The 15,499-nt window shown below is 35.5% G+C and overlaps 1 protein-coding gene across 4 annotated transcripts in view; it reads right to left on the bottom strand.

The window, feature by feature from the left end:
* Nucleotides 1-15,499, bottom strand: part of SLITRK3 (SLIT and NTRK like family member 3) — a 150,305-nt gene that overhangs the window by 59,899 nt on the left and 74,907 nt on the right. For 2 of the 4 annotated variants that reach the window (XR_015554514.1, XR_015554513.1), the window contains one exon: nt 1,557-1,616. The exons of the other annotated variants lie outside the window; for them this stretch is intronic. The gene's annotated coding sequence lies outside the window, so the exon portion shown is untranslated. The remainder of the gene's footprint in view (nt 1-1,556; nt 1,617-15,499) is intronic. 4 annotated transcript variants of the gene reach the window in all.

The raw sequence follows: 15,499 nt of genomic DNA, 5'->3' as shown, positions 1-15,499 counted from the left end.
AATCCCAAAATGCTATTGTTGACTGAGGCAGAGGCTTGTGAGATTTTTATCTGTTAAAGTTGTGCTTCAATATGTCAGCTGTGGACTTGGGGGAGGATTTAGGTAAGATTTTTTTTTTTTTAGTTCTCTAATAACTTTATGTGTATTTTATTTTTATTTTTTTAATTTTTTGTTTATTGCAGTAACATTGGTTTATAACATTGTATAAATTTCAGGTGTACATCATTATACTTCTATTTCTGTATAGATTACATCACGTTCACCACCCAAATACTTAGGTAAGATATTTGAGGCAATTGTGAAAGATGACATGAGTGGAGCTGTATTAAAATAGAGCTGGAGCAGCCATATCAGAGGAATTGCCTTGCACACCTTGTTTTATATTCCAAACTGGACCAAATCACCAACAATTCAAGAAATCGGTTAGGGCAAGAATATCCTCTTTGTAAGGATTGATAAAACTGGACTTTGCTGATGACTGAATCTCTAACAAATCAATGAAGTACAAGTCTAGCCTTTTGCCAGATGGCTGAATCTCAAGCCAATCTGTGAGATACAAACCTAGCCTTATCTCATCTAGCATCAGTGAACACTTCTTTAATATAACTTACCTCGACTTCCTCCCCTTTTCCCATAAAAACCCTGAGAAACATTTTGCTCAGATAAAGAATACTAGATTAAGTGTCAGATGATCTGGCTAGAGCTCAGGTGAGGGCATTTTTAGTAAACCATTTCATCTTTTTGAACCTCCTCACTTGTTAAAAAAAAAAAAGAGGTTGGACTGCACAATATCTATGGCAAAGAAATACAGGCTCCCCAGATAAGTTAATACTGAGTATCCTTTCAAATTGAAAATATACTTATTCTTTAGAAGAGGATGAGTATTTTATGAGAAAAGGGCAAAGAAGTATAATACTAAGTGAATATTGAATCTCTCCTTTGTCCAAGCAAGTCAATTCAATCCCTAAACTTTAATACTCAGCAAAACAAAAGCCCAGTCAGATCCACTATCCCCTGACTGTAGTTTAGAGATCATTGTTCTTCCATTTGTTATCAACCTATCCTCTCAGAACTGCAAGCTACTTTTTAGAGTGTGTTTTCCAACCTCGGGTCTGCTCCCCCTGAAAGGAGTTTTGGTATTTGTATCTATTAATATGTATTTCTTCATCTCATTAAATTTCCTTTGAGATCTTAGTGCTCCCCAAGGGTTTCCACCTCTTAGCTGCTGGCTGACCCACCCTTTAATTCAGTGTTTATAAATTCTCAAGCAGCTCTAGCATTCCGTGGTCTGTATGCAAAGTTGGTAGTAGAGGAACTCTTGACTATAGACTTCAGAGCATATAGTGATGGTTGGGCCAGTGGAGGGAGCTGTTGACTTGAGAGTCACTGACGTTTTTGGTATACAGCAGACAGAAGCATGCTTTTCATTGCTAGTGAAGAGCCTCGTGCTAAAACATTTATTGCTCTCAGTCAGCATTTTCACGGAGCTGACCTGCTTGTTTTGCTTTGAATTTGTAAAGAAAATCACCTTATATCAATGCCTCAAAGGACTATACCTGCAGTGGCCTTCATGCTAAGTAGAAGGTTGATAGGAGCTGGGCTTGAGAAGAGATGACCTGTAAGACGAGAGGAGAGAAAAGCTATTTGCTGACTGATGTGAATAGTTCCTTAGTTAGTAAATAGTTTGAGAGTGCTTAGTCCTAACTTATGTAAGGTACAAATTACAGTTCATAAGAAAAGTAAAAAACAGTTCTTCTGACTAAGTGCATATTTATCTTCAGGGTCACATTTTCTTTGGAGTTCCAGAGTTAATTATTTTAATAAAATGAGTAGATTTAAATTGATTAAATATAGAGTGTTGAATGTTAGGACTGATGAATAGTGCCACTAATCCAAAGAAGACCGTATGGGAATAAAAAAGGATATTTAATGATGGCTGATAAAAATGAACAATGTAAGCATTACAAAATATGAAATTTACCTTTTAAACTCAAAAGTTTAAAGTTTTGCTATATGTGTCTATGCTTTTCTATGCCATAATATGATTCATGATAGTTCAGAATATCTGATAAACTTGTAATTTATAAATGTTCTCTTTACAGAATTATAAGAATTATATGCTTATAAGATTACTAACAATGATAAAAACAGCTTAGTTTATAAGATATTCAATAGTTTGTTTCTAATTTCTCCAATTATGTAGACTTTTAGCATAGTTAACATTTAATTTAAAATGGTAGCCCAAAAGAATAGAGAGGAAAAATAGACTGGTAGTCAGGAGACTAGGTTCTACAGCTGGCTTCTCCTCTTCTAGCAGTGTGATACTGTAAAAATTATTTAATCTCAGTGGGCTTCAATCTCCTTAATTTAAAAGTATAATGTTCCGAGATTGCTGGGAAGATGGCAGTGTGGGAGGACCTTGAACTCACCTCCTCCTGTGGACACAAAAAATCTACAACTACACGTGGAACAATGACTTCTGGGAGAACTGGAAACTGGATAAAAAGAACCTCCACAACAAGGGATAACACTGACAGAGGTGGACAAGGCAGAAATACCTTTCTGCTGAGGAAAAAACCACATTCTAGCCTTGGCCTTTCATGGATGGGAACAATCTTAATGTATGAAGCTTGTCCTGAAGGAGCAGGGGATCTGAGCAGGAGAGCTATGCCACAATAAACAGCCTTTGAATTCAGCACAACTGAGATGAGTGCCATAATACCTGGCTTTGCTGGCTATTAAAACCAGGAGGGAATACCCCCAGAAAAGCTATAAGAGAAAGGAAAGCCTGCTCTTAAAGGGCCTGTGCAGAAATTCACTTGTTCTGGAAACCAACACAAAATCACCAGAAAAAAAAGCTCATAGTCCTTTGGTAAAAGAGACTCACTCGATAAGCCCTGAGCACATCTCAGAGAGGCAGGAGGCAACTGGGCCCGCCTCCCCAGGGACTGAGACACTGGCAGCAGCTATTATTGTGACCTAGTTCAGGCAGGCTGACACAGATGCCAGTAGATGCCATTGGATTTCTTCCTCTGGCCTATCAGCACATGGGTTTGCCTTGCCTGCTACAGCACTAATTTAATCCAGCTCAGCTAAGACAGTCAGCCCTCCCTAGGGACTGGCCCTGTTGACCAGCAAGCCCACAGGAAACTTAGGCTGAGTGTGTGAGATCTCTGCAGTGGGGCAAGTGGGTCCACCTCGCAGGGCATGTGCGCAGAGTAGGACTGTGCTGGCAGGGTGTGTGGGTGCACGGGCGGTGAGGTTTGTCAGCTGCAGCAGACTTGTGCCACTGGCCTTTTCAAAGAGCCACACAGGGGATCTGTCCCACCCTCTGATGCCTGAAACCATTGTGTGCTGCCATGCCTGGAGCTGGCCCCACCCAGCTGCCCTCCTGAGAGAGCTGACAACTGTCTCATAGGCTGGAGGCCTACAACAATTGTGAGCTCCTGAGCCTAGCAACCAGTCACACTGGGGGCCTAACTAAACAGCAAAACAACAGCAGGTTTGTGCTATTAGTCCTTGCAGGCAGCTGTGGTGGGGCTTGCCCAGCCCAATAAAATGACTAAAGTGACCATAGCAGCTATGCACAGCTGAGCCTTACAACCACCCGGCTGGGGGTCAAGCCTAGCCTTCCCATGTGCCCACAGCAAGACCAAACTTGCCACAACAAAAGGGAATATGTAGCCAACACGGGACACTCCTGGAATGTTTGGAACTGATGACAAGAGGGAAGCACATCGCTGGACCCCATAAGGCATCTCTTACATAAGGCCATATCTCCAAGATCAGGAGATGTAGCTGATATACCTAATACATAAATATAAGCACAGAGAGGTAGGCAAAATGAGGATATGAAGGAATATGTTTCAAATAATGGAATAGGACAAATCCTCAGAAAAAGAACTAAACAAAACAGATAAACAATCTACCTGATAAAGAGTACAAAATAATAGTCATAAAGATGCTCACTGATCTTAGGAGAAGAATGGATGAACACAGTGATAACTTCAACAAAGAATTGGAAAATATAAAAAAGAACCAATCAGAACTGAAGAATACAATAATAGAAATGAAAAATTCAGTAGTGGGAATAAACAGCAGAGTAGATAACACAGAAGAACAGATCAGCAAACTGGATGAAAGAGGAGAGGAAATCACCCAAGCTGAACAGAAAAAAAAAAAAATAGAATTAAAAAGAACAAGGACATGGGGCCAGCCCAGTGGCACAAGCGGTTAAGTCTGTGTGCTCCGCTGCGGCGGCCCGGGGTTTGCCAGTTCGGATCCTGGGCGTGCACTGATACACGGCTTGTTGGGCCATGCTATGGCAGCATCCCATATAAAGTAGAGGAAGATGGGTATGGATGTTAGCCCAGGGCCAGTCTTCCTCAGCAAAAAGAGGAGGATTGGCATATGTTAGCTCAGGGATGATCTTCCTCACACACACACACACAAAAACAACAAGGACAGTCTAAGGGACCTCTGGCACATCAAGCACACTAACATCTATATTATATGTGTCCCACAAGGAGAAGAGAGAGACAAAGGGGCAGGGAACTTATTTGAAGAAATAATAGCTGAGAACTTTCCTAGCCTGGGGAAGGAAACAAACATCTAGGTACAGGATGCACAGAAAGTACAAAACAAGATGAACCCAAAGAGGCCCACACCGAGATACATTATAATTAAAATGTCAAGAAATTAAAGAGAGAATCCTAAAAGCCACAAGAGAAAGGCAACAAGTTACATACAAAGGAAACTCCATAAGGCTATCAGCTGACTTCTCAGCAGAAACCTTACAGACTAGAAGGAAGCAGCACAATATATTCCAAGTGCTGAAAAGAAAAAAACCTATAGCCAAGAATACTCTACCTGGCAATGTTATCATTCAGAATGGCAGGAGAGATAAAGAGTTTTCCAGACAAGGAAAAACTAAAGGAGTTCATCACCACTAAACTGGCTTTACAAGAAATGTTAAAGGGACTTATTTAAGTGGAAAATAAAAGACCACAAATAGGAATAAGAAAATTATCAAAGAAAAAAATCACTGGTAAAGGCAAATATACAGTAAAGTTAGCAGTTCGGCCACCTATAAAGTGACTATGAAGGTCAAAAGACAAAAGTACTAAAACTGTCTATTTCCATTATAAGAGATTAAGGGATACACACACACACGAAGTTAAATATGATATCAAAAACATAAAATGTGTGTGGGAGGGGAGGAGTAAAAGTGTAGGGCTTTTAGTAAGAGGTCAAACTTAAGAGACCATGAACTTAATGTAGATTGCTGTTTACATAGGTTATTATATGTGAACCTCATGGTAATCACAAACCAGAAACTTATAATAAATACACAAAAAATTAAGAGAAACAAACCCAAACATAATATTAAAGAAAGCTATCAAATCACAAGGGAAAAGAGCAAGAGAAGAAAAAACTAACAGAGAAGAACTACTAACACACCCAGAAAAAAAGTAACAAAATGGCAATAAGTACATACTTATCAATAGCTACTTTATGTGTCAATGGACTAAACGCTCCAATCAAAAGACATAGGGTGGGGCCCGGCCCTGTGGCGTAGCAGTTAAGTGCCCACACTCTGCTGCTGGCGGCCCGGATTCAGATCCCAGGCACGCACTGATGCACTGACGCACTGCTTGTCAAGCCGTGCTGTGGCAGCGTCCCACATAAAGTGGAGGAAGACAGGCAAGGATGTTAGCTCAGGGCCAGTCTTCCTCGGCAAAAAGAGGAGGATTGGCATGGATGTTAGCTCAGGGCTGATCTTCCTCACACACACACACACCAGACATAGGGTGGCTGAATGGATAGAAACACAAGACTCATATATATACTGCATATAAGAGACACATTTCAGACCTAAAGACACTCACAAACTGAAAGTGAAAGTGAAAGGATGGAAAAGGATACTCCATGCAAATGACAATGAAAATAAAGCTGGTAACAATATTTATATCAGACAAAATAGCCTTTAAACAAAGACTGTAACAGGAGACAAGGGCACTACATAATGATAAAGAGAACAATCCAACAAGAGGCTATAACAGTCATAAGCATCTATGCACCCAACATAGGAGCACCTAAATATATAAAGCACTTATTAACAGGCATAAAAGGAGAAATAGACAGTAACACAATAATAGTAGGGGAATTTAACACTACAGTTACATCAATGGATAGATTGTCCAAACAGAAGATCAATAAGGAAACATTGGCCTTAAATGACACATTAGACCAGATGGACTTAGTAGATATATACAGAACATTCCATCCAAAAACTGCAGAATACACATGCTTTTTGAATGCACATGGAACATTCTCCGGGATTGATCACATATTAGGCCACAAAACAAGTCTCAATAAATTTAAGAAGATTGAAATAATAATCTTTTCTGACCACAATGGTATGAAACTAGAAGTCAGCTACAAGAAGAAAGCTGACAAAGCCACAAATGTCAAATAAGGAATCTAACAGTTTACCTAAAGGAACTAGGAAAAAAAGACCAAACAAAGCCCCAAATCAGTAGAAGGAAGGAAATAATAAAAACCAGACTGGAAATAAATGAAAGAGAGACTAACAAGACAATAGAACAAAAACTCAATGAAACTAAGAGGTAGTTCTTTGAAAACATACACAAAATTGACAAACATTTAGCTGGACTCACCAAGAAGAAAAGAGAGAAGGCTCAAATAAATAAAATCAGAAAGGAAAGAGGAGAAATTACAATGGACACCTCGGAAACACAAAGATTACAAGAGAATACTACGAAAAGCCATACGCCAAAAGATTGGAAAATCTGGAAGAAATGGATAAATTCTTAGAATCATACAACCTTCCAAAACTGAATCAAGAAGAAATAGAGATTTTGAATAGACCAATTACCAGTAAGGAGATCAAAACAGTAATCAAAAATCTCCCAAAAAACAAAAGTCCACGACCAGATGACTTACTCAGTGAATTCTACTAAACATTGATAGAAGACTTAATACCTATCCTTCTCAAACTCTTCCAAAAAGTCAAAGAGGAGGGGAAGCTTCATAATTCATTCTGTGAAGCTGACATTACCCTGATACCAAAACCAGACAAGGACAATACAAAAAAAGAAAATTACAGGCCAATATCACTGATGAACATAGATGCAAAAATCTTCAACAAAATACTAGCCAATCGAATACAACACATTAAAAAAGATCATACACCACGATCAAGTGGGGTTTATTCCAGGAATGCAAGGATGTTTCAGCATCTGCAATTCAGTCAACATGATACACCACATCAACAAAATGAAGAATAAAAATCACATTATCATCACAATGGATGTAGAGAAAGAATTCAACAAGATACAGCATCCATTTATGATAAAGTGGGTATAGAAGGAAAGTACCTCAACATAGTAAAGGCCATATATGACAAACCTATAGCTAATATCATACTCAATGGAGAAAAACTGAAAGCTATCCCTTTAAGAACAGCAACCAGACAAGGATGTCCACTTTTACCAGACCTATTTAACACAGTATTGGAAGGGTTAGCCAGAGCAATCAGGCAAGAAAAAGCAATAAAAAGGGATCCAAAATTGAAAGTAAGAAGTAACTGTCACTATTTGCAGATGACATGATTTTATTTATAGAAAACCCTTAAGAATCCACCAAAAAACTTTAAGAATACAATCCCATTTAGAATTGCAACAAAAAGAATGAAATACCTAGGAATAAATTTAACCAAAGAGATGAAATACCTGTACACTGAAAACTATAAGACATTGTTGAAAGAAATTGAAGAAGACACGAAGAAATGGAAAGATATTCCATGCTCTTGGATTGGAATAATTAACATAGTTAAAATGTCCATATTTCCTAAAGTTGAATCTACAGATTCAACACAATCCCTACCAAAGTCCTAAAGACATTCTTCACAGAAATAGAACAAAGAATCCTAAAATTTATATGGAACAACAGAATACCAAATAGCCAAAGGAATCCTGAGAAAAAAGAACAAAGCTAGAAGTATCACACTCACTGATTTCAAAATATACTACAAAGCTATAGTAACCAAAACATCATGGTACTGGCACAAAAACACACACAGATCAATGGAACAGAATCGAGAGCTGAAAAATAAACCCACACATCTATAGATAGCTAATCTTCAACAAGGGAACCAAGAACATATAATGGGGAAAGGAAAGTCTCTTCAATAAATGGTATTGGTAAAACTGGATAGCCAAATGCAAAAGAATGAAGGTAGACCATTATCTTACACCATACACAAAAATGAACTCAAAATGGATTCAAGACTTGAATGTAAGACCTGAAACCATGAAACTTCTTCAAGAAAACATAGGTCTTAGCAGCATCTTTTTAAATACCGTGCCTCACCAGGGAAGGGAAACAAAAGAAAAAATAAGCAAATGGAACTCAAACTTAAAATCTTCTGCACAGCAAAGGAAACCATCAACAAAATGAAAAGACAACCTACCAGGTTGGGGAAGATATTTGCAAATCATATAGCCAATAAGAGGTTAATATGCAAAATATATAAAAAACTCATACAACTCAACAACAAGAAAACAAACAACCCAGTTAAAAAATGGCCAAAAGATCTGAACAGACACTTTTCCAAAGAAAATATACAGATGGCTAACAGGCACATGAAAAAAATGTTCAACATCACTAATTATTAGGGAAATGCAAATCAAAACCACAATGAAATATCACCTTATGCCCATCAGAATGGCTATTATTAAAAAGACAAGAAATAACAAGCGTTGGAGAGGATGTGGAGAAAAGGGAACTCTCATATGTCACTGGTGGGAATGTAAACTGGTGTAGTCACTATGGAAAACAGTATGGAGATTCCTCAAAAAATTAAAAATAGAACTGCCGTATGATCCAGCTATTTCACTGCTAGGTATTTATCCAAAGAACATGAGAACATGAATGTGTAAAGATATATGTACCCCTACGTTCATTGCAGAATTATTCACAATAGCCAAGACTTGGAAACAGCTAAATGCCCATCAATGGATGAATGAATAAAGAGGATGTGGTATACATACAAAATAGAATACTACTCAGCTATAAAAATAGATAAAATCTTTCCATTTGCGACAAAATTGGATGGACCTTGAGGGTATTATGCTAAGTGAAATAAGTCAGACATAGAAAGTCAAATACTGTATGATTTCACTCATAAGTAGAAGATCAAAACAACAACAACAACAACAACAAAGAAACACATGGATACAGAGATTAGGTTTGTGGTTACTAGAGGGGAAGAGGGGAAGGACAGTAGAAGGAGTGATTAGGCACATGTGTACGGTGATGGATATTGATTAGTCTTTGGGTGGTCAACATGATGTAGTTTATACAAAAATTGAAATATGATGTCCACCTGAAATTTGTGTAATGTTATAAACCAATGTTATCTCAATAAAAAGTATAGTGTTCAACTTCTAGGCCTCTCCAGTTTTCATATTTTTTATTTTTTCAAATGATTCTTGCTCAGAGTTATGCCACTTGGTATACCAAAGTAAACTTAAAAACTGAGTGTATTTTAAAACTACATTGTTTCAAAAACAGATTTATCTGTGAAAAATATTCTAAATTTAATATTTTATGGTTAAGAGATACATATATGTTATCTTATAATTTTTGATTGCTTAGTTATTTGAGAATATTAGTAGTGTAATTTCTACTAATATACTTTGTTTAGTTATTAAAATTACTGTTTCCTCATTATTTTCACATAAGTTACTTTTATAATTTTTACAGTCTCCAAAAAAACTGAAGTCTCCAAGAAAAAATATATGGTTAGAATTTTTAAGAGTTAACAATGAAAAGTCAATCTAGGTTTATATAAGAGGATAACGTCAAAGAACTTTATATTATGTATCACATAGTGATAAATTTTATTTTTCAGAAAGAAAGTTCTAAATATGATCATAAAATTATTTTTGGAAACTGAAAGATTAACCACAATTTTAGAAAGCTGACACCAGGTTTTAGAAATCCTACTAATGCCTCTAAAATATTATTATACTACTCTTATTTAGACTAAGAGAGGCTTGTGAACTGTTTTTCAGATTAATCTAGTAGATTAAGCTCTATGAATCCTTCGGTTGAGATTTTTCCATTCATAGTTGGCAGGTCTCTGTGATATATATATATATATATACATATACATATACATATAAAGCCTTTGCAGGGCAGTCTGTTTGGTTTTGCAAGCCACTCTCTCCCTACTAAAAGATTGGAAATATGACCTATGATTTGCCTCTTTTGCCTAGGGGGACATTACTTCATAATAATATACAGATTATATGGATTTTGAATTGCATTTCGGGCAATCAGAGATGTTAATAAAGACTTTTATTTTATGTGTAGGTAAATGAGTAGTTTTTGTTTATAAATCTCATCCCCAAGAAGCATTAATATGGTTTCCTTAAAGTCAAATTTATGAGAAAATATTGGAGAATTATGGGCATAGCCACTTTTCATTGATTATCGTTTTCTTTTATACAATATATACATATATATAATATATATATATAATACATATATGTTGGATTTATTTAACAGCTTCTTTCTTCTATGTTTCCTTTTGTTTTTTAAATACGTTAAGTTTTTTGGACTTAGGAGTAGAATCTCCTAACTTCTTGTTTAAAGACATTTCAATCTGTTTGCCATCAATTAATCTTTTATGATTCTTAACAATAAATTCAGAATTATATTCTTAAAACTTCACCTTGGCAGCGTGCATCCAATTTTACTGTCTCCTCTGCTGGCCTGAAATCACTAATGAGAAGCTGAATGTCATAAGGCAATGAGGACTGCCCATCAGTTGCAGAGCTTAGTCAACTACGTAATGAAGTCTTGTTTGTTTGCTTTCTTTTGTATAGCACTTAGTGAATCTCCGTACATTTTAGCAGCTTAGTGATATTGCTCATTTCATAAATTCTCCTAAACTTTTTGTGTCATTTTACTATTACTGAACCTTATTTCATTTTATACCTAGTAAAGCAGTGCCAAAATAATTGGCACTAGAGCAGCTAATAGGCACTAAAACAGGATAATAACACTCCTACAAGAGAAAGCATCAAAGATGATGAGAAATCGGAAACAGCATTTACCATATTTCTTGACATATTTTTTAAGGATTTTTAAGACTAAAGTAAAAAAGCAAATACATACTTAGTATTAAAAAATAAGTAAATGAATAATGAATAAATGAAAGGATTATAGAATAAAAATTTTTTTTCTATATATTTTCTTTAGATATCTCTCTCATTCCTACTTTTAATAGTCTGGTTTGTTTCCTGGGTGGGCTCAGGGCCAGACAATCTGAATTAAAGAAAAAGAAATAAGTTGTCATATATTGCACAGATGAACCCTAGCACCAAAATTTAAATATGCCATATATATTTATAATTATAATATATAATATATTATAATTATAATATAATATATTATATCTTTTATATATAATATATAATTTAATATAAATTATAATGAAATATTTTATTGTTTTGATTTCATAGAAATGAGATCATACTTTTTAAGTCTGCAGGGTGTTCGCTAAGATAAACATACCATATTTTATTTAACCATTCATCACTGATGGACATTTAGTATTTTTCAGTTTTTCATTCTTACCAACAATGCTGTCAATAACATGCATTATATATATATTGAGGTATTTCTGTAAGGTGGATTCCTTTCTGGGACAAAGAATATGTACATTTAAAATTGTCCTTCAAAAAGTGTATACCAGTGTGCACTAAAACTTACATTGTATGCTATTCCCTTTCTCTAGGATCTCAATTTTTAAAAACTTTTGCCAATATACTGATTGAAACATGTTTATTTTAAACTTAGCCATTATGCTAGAATCTCACATTATTTTTATTATGTATCATTTGTGGATAATATAATATGGCAATATAATATCACATATAATACCAGGAGTACGGGCTGAATTTGCTCAAATGTTTATTTAGAGGTTGGACTTGTTTGACTACCTTTTCAATTTTATCTAAACTTTTTATTTTATTCAGATATTTTTACCTATATCATCAAATTTGGTAGTTAGGATATAATAAGAAATTGATAATGTAAAATTTCAATGTTATTACCTTAAAGATATACATAGTCTTCCCGAACATTTAAAAATATATACTTATAGTTATGTTCTCTCTTTATTCCTAATTTAGTTTATTATAGTTTATTTTTTAAATTTTAACAAGTCCTAAAAAGATTCTCTTTTGTTGATATTTCTTAAAGCCCACATTTGATTTTATTGCATGAATTTTTTATTGGTGTCTAACAAGGCTACTACAGTTGCTTCTTTATTAATTCATTCTTTTCACTTTCTTTAAGATCTTGATTTTTCCTCTAATTTCTTGAAATAAAATTTTATTTCATTGATTTTCAACCTCAATTTTCATGACATATTTAAGACTAAAATTTTTGAGTTGAGTATCCTTTTCACTAGATTTATGGTTTTTTAAAAAAATTTTTGTTTATTGTGGTAACATTGGTTTATAACATTGTATAAATTTCAGGTGTACATCATTATAGTTCTATTTCTACATGGATTACATCATGTTCTCATATTCAACACCCAAATACTAATTACAATCCATCACCACACACATGTGCCTAATTATCCCTTTCGCCCCCCCCTTCCCCTCTGGTAACCACCAATCCATTGTCTCTATGTGTTTGTTTGTTGTTGTTATTATCTACTACTTAATGAGTGAGATCATATGGTATTTGACCTTCTCCCTCTGACTTATTTCACTTTGCATTATACCCTCAATGTCCATCCATGTTGTCACAAATGGCTGGATTTCATCATTTCTTATGGCTGAGTAGTATTCCGTTCTGTATATATACCACATCTTCTTTATCCATTCGTCCCTTGATGGGCACATAGGTTGCTTCCAAGTCTTGGCTATTGTGAATAACGCTGCAATGAACACAGGGGTGCATGTATCTTTATGCATGGGTGTTTTCCCGTTTTTGGATAAATACAAGCTGTGGAATAGCTGGATCGTATGGTAGTTCTATCCTTAAATTTTTGAGGAATCTCCATACTGTTTTCCATAGTGGCTGCACCAGTTTGCGCTCCCACCAGCAGTGTATGAGAGTTCTCTTCTCTCCACATCCTCTCCAACAATTGTTGTTTCCTGTCTTGTTAATTATAGCCATTCTGATGGGCATGAGGTGATGTCTCATTGTAGTTTTGATTTACATTTCCCTGATAGTTAATGGTGTTGAACATCTTTTCATGTGTCTGTTGGCCATCTATATATCTTTGGAGAAATGTCTGTTCAGGTCTTTTGCCCATTTTTTAATTGGGTTGTTAGTTTTTTTGTTGTTGAGATGCATGAGTTCTTTATATATTTTGGAGGTTAACCCCTTATCAGATGTATGGTTTTCAAATATCGTCTCCCAATTGTTAGGTTGTCTTTTCGTTTTGTTGATGGTTTCCTTTGGTGTGCAGAAGCTTTTTAGTTTGATGTAGTGCCATTTGTTTATTTTTTCTATTGTTTCTCTTGCCCAGTCAGACGTGGTGCTTGAAAATACGTTACTAAGACCAATGTTGAAGAGGGTCCTGCCTATGTTTTCTTCTAGAAGTTTCATAGTTTCAGGTCTTACATTCAAGTCTTTAATCCATTTGGAGTTAATTTTTGTGTATGGTGTAAGGTAATGGTCTAGTTTCATTTTTTTGCATGTGGCTCTCCAGTTTTCCCTACACCATTTCTTGAAGAGACTTTCCTTTCTCCTTTGTATGTTCTTGGCTCCTTTGTCGGATTGGCTGTCCACAGATGTGTGGGTTTGTTTCTGGGCTTTCAATTCTATTCCAATTATCTGTGTGTCTGTGTTTGTGCCGGTACCATGCTGTTTTGGTTACTATAGCTTTGTAGTATATTTTGAAATCAGGGAATGTGATACCTCCAGCTTTGTTCTTTTTTCTCAGGATTTCTTTAGCTATTTGGGGTCTTTTGTTGTTCCATATAAATTTTAGGATTCTTTGTTCTATTTCTGTGAAAAATGTTGTTGGAACTTTGATAGGGATGTATTGAATCTATAGATGGCTTTAGGAAATATGGACATCTTAACTATGTTAATTCTTCCAATCCAAGAGCACAGAATATCTTTCCATTTCTTTGTGTCTTCTTCAGTTTCTTTCAGCAATGTTTTATAGTTTTCAGTGTACAGATCTTTCACCTCTTTGGTTAAGTTTATTCCTAGGTATTTTATTCTTTTTCTCACAATTGTAAATGGGATGGTATTCTTAATTTCTCTTTCTGCTACTTCGTTTTTAGTGTACAGAAAAGCAACTGATTTTTGTATGTTGATTTTGTATCCTGCACCTTACCGTATTTGTTTATTACTTCTAAAAGTTTTCTGGTGGATTCTTTAGGGTTTTCTATATACAAAATCATGTCATCTGCAAATAGTGACAGTTTCACTTCTTCCTTTCTAATTTGGATCCCTTTTATTTCATTTTCTTGCCTTATCACTCTGGCTAGGACTTCCAGTACTATGTTAAATAGGAGTGGTGAGAGTGGGCATCCTTGTCTTGTTCCTGTTCTTAGAGGGATGGCTTTCAGTTTTTCACCATTGGGGATGATATTAGCTGTGGGTTTGTCATATATGGCCTTTATTATGTTGAGGTACTTTCCTTCTATACCCATTTTATTCAGAGTTGTTATCATAAATGGATGCTCTATCTTGTCAGATGCTTTCTCTGCATCTATTGAGATGACCATGTGATTCTTATTCTTCACTTTATTAATGTGGTGTATCATGTTGATTGATTTGCGAATGTTGAACCATCCCTGCATCCCTGGAATAAATCCCACCTGTTCATGGTGTATAATCTTTTTAATGTATTGTTGTATGTGATTTGCTAGTATTTTGTTGTGGATTTTTGCATCGATGTTCATCAGTGATATTGGCCTGTAATTTTCTTTTTTTGTGTTGTCCTTGTCTGGTTTTGGTATCAGGGTGATGTCGGCTTTGTAGAATGAGGTAGGGAGCTTCCCCCCCTCCTCAATTTTTTGGAAGAGTTTGAGAAGGATAGGTATTAAGTCTTCTTTGAATGTTTGGTGAAATTCACCAGGGAAGCTGTCTGGTCCTGGACTTTTATTTTTGGGGAGGTTTTTGATTGCTGTTTCCATCTCCTTACTGGTGATTGGTCTATTCAAATTCTCTATTTCTTCTTGATCCAGTTTTGGAAGGTTGTATGATTCTAAGAATTTATCCATTTCTTTCAGATTGTCCAATTTGTTGGCATATAGCTTTTCATAGTATTCTCTTATAATTTTTTATATTTCTGAGGTGTCTGTTGTAATTTCTCCTCTTTCATTTCTGATTTTACTGATTTGAGCCTTCTCTCTTTTATTCTTGGTGAGTCTAGCTAAAGGTTTGTCAATTTTGTTTATCTCTTCAAAGAACCAGCTCTTCGTTTTAT

Source organism: Ceratotherium simum, chromosome 15 (genome assembly GCF_057802395.1).
Source record: "Ceratotherium simum simum isolate JZ-2026a chromosome 15, ASM5780239v1, whole genome shotgun sequence".
Classification (NCBI taxonomy): Eukaryota; Metazoa; Chordata; class Mammalia; order Perissodactyla; family Rhinocerotidae; genus Ceratotherium; species Ceratotherium simum.
Note: the sequence above shows the minus strand (reverse complement) of the source record. Positions and strands in the feature narration are given on the sequence as shown.